The sequence below is a fragment of the Berghia stephanieae genome, chromosome 2, assembly GCF_034508935.2.
Source record: "Berghia stephanieae isolate SIO BIC M18660-M18661 chromosome 2, UCSD_Bste_1.3, whole genome shotgun sequence".
In the NCBI taxonomy this organism is placed as follows: domain Eukaryota; kingdom Metazoa; phylum Mollusca; class Gastropoda; order Nudibranchia; family Aeolidiidae; genus Berghia; species Berghia stephanieae.
Window position 1 is genome coordinate 21996068 of NC_088361.1, and position 5000 is coordinate 22001067.

At 37.0% G+C, this 5000-nt stretch overlaps 1 protein-coding gene across 2 annotated transcripts in view; it reads right to left on the reverse strand.

The window, feature by feature from the left end:
- Positions 1-5000, reverse strand: part of LOC144964498 (semaphorin-1A-like) — a 156186-nt gene that overhangs the window by 43138 nt on the left and 108048 nt on the right. The window lies entirely within an intron of this gene.

A 5000-nucleotide genomic window follows, 5' to 3' on the forward strand; every position in this document is an offset into this window, starting at 1 on the left:
CAGGACACGAGTTTTTCGAGTGTTTGGATATCTGAGCTTTTCGATAATCCGGGCTCCCCCCTAAAACTCGCCGGGGCTTTCGAATTCTTCTTCTCTTCCGAGCTCGAACATCAAATGAACCCCCCCCCCCCCCCCCACACACACACACAAAAACCGTGGCAAGAGGCAGATCAAAGCAGATGAAGACAACCAATCAAGGACGACGCGATCGGATGACTTGAAGAACATTCGTGAACTTCATAAACTTAATAAACGCAATATTTAAAATATCACCCCCCCCCCCCCCCCCAAAAAAAAAAAAAGAAGAAAAAAAAAAAAAAAAGAAAGAAAGAAAGAAGGAAAAATACTTTTTAAAAAAAAAGAAAAAGAGAATTTATTAAATAAAGAAGTAATCCAATTCTTCGAAAAAAAAAAAATAACTTGAAACCAAATAAAGAAGTAAATAAATAGACTGATAACTAACCAACTAACTGACTAACCAAATAAATAAATGTATTAAGAAATAAATAAGGATCGCGAAGAAAATGTAATTCCAAAATGAAGATCGATTGAGTGCCATAAAGGGGGAAAAAAAGATAAAATCAACTTTAGTGTTTTCAGATCGATGGCCTAAAATAAAGCCATCCTTTAATCCTTTAAAATCCCTTAGCGAGATTTTCTTTCTGTAGAAATATCAATTCTTCCATTATATTATATGCCTAATTCTAACTTTATGAGAGAACTGACCGGTTTTTTTTTTGTTTTTTTTTTTTTTTTGTTTGGTTTTTTTTTTTTTTTACAACGACAATAACTTTTTCACTCGTCAAAAAGGTCAATGTCACCAATGCCATAAACTTTAAACTTGTATGGGGTCAGAGTTCAAAGTCCAACCAACGTCAGAATCGTATTATTCTAAAGGCGTGGTTGTCACAAATCTATGTCCTCATTACGCATGGTTCAGGCAAATCTAGAGTCGGCTCGCTAACGCCAATGTCAAACATTCTATATTATAACAAATATTTCAATCAAATATGAGGAAGGGAACTCCGCCAAGCATTTCAGAAATGTAAAATAATAAAAAAAATTATTACTGACCTAAAATTTGATTTAATGCTCAAGGAAATGGAATAAATTTCTTTTACGAAAGCAATACCGTGTATAGGCATACAGCGCTGAGATGTATCTAAGTCGTCGTTCATAAAATGAAATTATGACGTCATCTAAGTACCGTCTACTTGTATTTAAATGTATCTTCTCTACAATAGTGACCTTGGCCCTTCGCCACAATTTCATAATTCAATGTTTATAAGTCATAATCTCTGATTGTGACACCAGGAAATGTATATAGACCAGAGTCTTTGAATGTGAAATGAGGAAATATTCTTATGACATGTGACTGATCATGACCTCAGGAAATGCGCTTTAGCCAGAATCTCTGATTGTGAACTGAGATAATATTCCACAGCCAGGATAGAATGTCTGATTGTGAATTGACAGAATATTCCACATTCAGAATCTCTGATTATGATTCGAGACAATATTCCATAGCTAGAATCTCTGATTGTGATTTGAGAGAATACGAATATTTCAGTCAGAATCTCTGATTGTAAACTGAGAGGATGTTCTTGAGCCAGAGTATCAGATTGAAAACTGAAGAATAAACCAGTAAGAGAAGAGAGGTCAAGGAGGGATTGGACTGAGGACATTGACTTTCAACAGGAAGTTGTAGATTGGAGGCCCCGCCCATCATGGTAGAAAAGCAATTGAAAAGAGACTTGAAGACGACCAGCAGACAAAGAGAGGAGAAAGAACCAGGTTTGTATTTGATCCGAGAAAGTAGTTACAGAAATGGATAATATGCAGCACAATACGACCAGAGGACTTACATATCATATCATATGTATGTTCTCTGGTGCGACCTTATATTTCGAGTACACGGGGAAATAAGAACGTACGCCAACATCCAAAGTCTATCGTGATAAAACAAAGCTCCGTGGGCAATCAAGTATTGTGCATCTACGGGCATTGATATTAACCAGTTAGCTGCCGTAGTCTGGAAAGATAAAGTATTTTAAAATTTGGCCAGAAAATTCATCCTTCAAATATCGATCGATTTAAATGACCCTCATCTTGGCAAAAACTCTCAAACCTGAGACTTGATGGAATATCTTGCGAGGTTCTAGTTTGAGCGTTTTTTCCTAGATGAAGGTCGTTTAAATCGATAGACATTTGAAGAATGAGTTTTCTGGCCAAATTTTAAAATACGTGTTTTTCCAGAGTACGACAGTTAAATGGTAAATTTATCTACCTTATTGGACCTAGCTATTTAACCCTCTCCTTACCAACTATAGGAAAATCGTCACATTCGTTAAGATACAGCCAACATTTATCTTATTCATATTTCTTTTGTACATTATAAAATTTAAAGAAAATGAATAGTATGTTGTAGAGCATGTTTTGTGTATGGCAAGAACTTTACTGCTATTGTGTTTGAGTGATAAAAAATGTATATTTTTGTGTTAGTTGGGTGTGAAGTTTTGGGAACTATCCTGAAAATGGCTGGCAAGGAGAGAGTTAATGTGTGTATCATCATGTCAAATCGAGTCTCTCTCTCTCTCTCTCTCTCTCTCTCTCTCTCTCTCTCTCTCTCTCTCTCTTCTCTCTTTATAAAGGGTGGGAACGAGTCTAATGTGATGTGATGATGTCATGGTGTCACCTATGGAAAGCAAAGACTCTGACATGCCCTATTCCAACATGGCGGCCTTCAGTCACCATCGCTATCTGTGGACGATCCATATCATCGCCTCTATCTCCAACAACCACTTACCCAAAGCAAATATTATCTATGACACTTCTAGTAGGCACGCATATTATTATGATAATAATATATATTTTTTTTAATTGACCTTTTGTATAGCGCAATATCAAAATCGTTTTCTTTTAAATTTATAATTGTAGAAATCTAAGGAAGGAAAAAAGAAAGTCTTCAAATTCTTATAATAGTAAGCTTTATATATCAACTATAAAAATGATCTTTCCTTTTTTTTTATTTTTTATTATGATTGATCACCAATTGATGCTATGCGTTTAGGTAAAATACTCAAAACATCCGCCATCAGGATAAGACGTACGAACACACAAAACTATAAATAATGTGTAACCTTACACAATGTATAGTCTGATTGATGTAATTTAGTGAGAACTGATCACTAAAATAGCTGTCAAAAAACAGAGAGCTTAGCGACGTCAATTTGGTTCCATCTAATTACAGTAACGTTTTGACTTCACGACCAACCTGTAATAATTGGGAGTGTCAGGGCCGGCGTTCAAATAACACCAGGATCAGGTTCGCCAAAGTCACACGAGAGGACATCAAGAGTAAACACGACCAGGTGTCCTCTCTCTCTCTCTCTCTCTCTCTCTCTCTCTCTCTCTCTCTCTCTCTCTCTCTCCCTATCTTGGAGATGAAGGCAAGGGAGAGCGTGAGACACAGAGAAATAGAAAAAGAGTCCCTCTATCCCACCCCTCAAAAAGGCACCCCCCCCCCCCCCTCCAAAAAAAAAAAACCAAAAAAAAAAAACCCAAACAAAACAAAAAAACAACAAAAACAACAACCCGCCCCCCCCCCCCAAATAATAATAATAATAATAATAATAATAATAATAATAATAATAATAATAATAATAATAATAATAATAATAATAATAATAATAATAATAATAATAATAATAATAATAATAAGAATACGAAAAAGAAAAAAACCCACACAAAAAAAAACAAAACAAAAAAACAAAAACAAAGCAAAACAATACAAAAGAAAAAAAGAAAAAGAAAACAAGGTATGTTTTGGTCAAACTGGACAAAAACAGCGGGATGAGAAGGGCCAATTGGCATGTGAAGTGTCCAAACCATCACCTTGATCGGAGGTCATAGGGTACAGGCTGGACACAAGAGACGTGTTATGTTTTGCCCAAGGCGATCGCTAGGCACTGGGCACTACTACTCTATCCACTCTCCACCACTAGATACAACTAACAACTCGCTGTGGTCGAATCAAAGGGGGGAGATCAAGTTGACAATAAATAAATATCGACCGCTGGGATTGGGATGGCTCAACGAGAGTTTTGTTTTTCTTTGGTTGAGAATCCTTGACCTTGGGCCCCCTTCCCCCAACCCCCACTCTCTCTCTTTCAATCTCTATCTCTCTCTCTCTCTCTCTCTCTCTCTCTCTCTCTCTCTCTCTCTCTCTCAATCTCTCTCCCTAAATCTATATTTCAATCTCTCTCTCTCTCTCTCTCTCTCTCTCTCTCTCTCTCTCTCTCTCTCTCTCTCTCTCTCTCTCTCCTTCCCTCCCTCTCTGTTTGGTGTTGTTTCCCCCTATATCACCTTTAATCATTCAATTTTTCGTTCTATCAATAATAAGGCAGGAGGCTACCAAAATCTTCGAACTATAATTACATTCGGCTATCAGACCTGAAAATAATGAATACAATGTACATTAGGTTGACCAGAAACATTGGTAATGTGTGCGGCTATGTGGTCTATTGGTATGACACTCGCTTTCGGATCGGACGGTCGTTCGTTTGAGCCTCGCTCGGCACATTGCTCAGTCCTTGGAAAAGGCTCTTTACTCACATTCTCTCATCGTCTCAGGTGTAAAATAAGTACCTGGCCGTTAACAGCGTTGTCTCTGTCGGAAAAAAAAATGTCGCCTAACAGGTGTCATGTCTCGTTCTACATGTTACGTGAAGCTGCTGGTCAGGGATCTCTTGTAAATCGCTTTGAGCACGTTTAGTGGATATTGCTCTATATAAAAGCTCAGTTTAAGCTCATTTTAGTAATTTAAAAAATGTGATTCAGGTTTTGAAGCGTTTCAATCATTTCATTTTCCACAGACATCGTGTTGACATTACGAATCAAGGGCGTTTATCTACCTGCACACATTATTTGCAGGTCTTGTAACTGAAAAGCAATTATGGGCCTGTTTTAACAATGTTTGGACAAGACACTACTTTAGAATT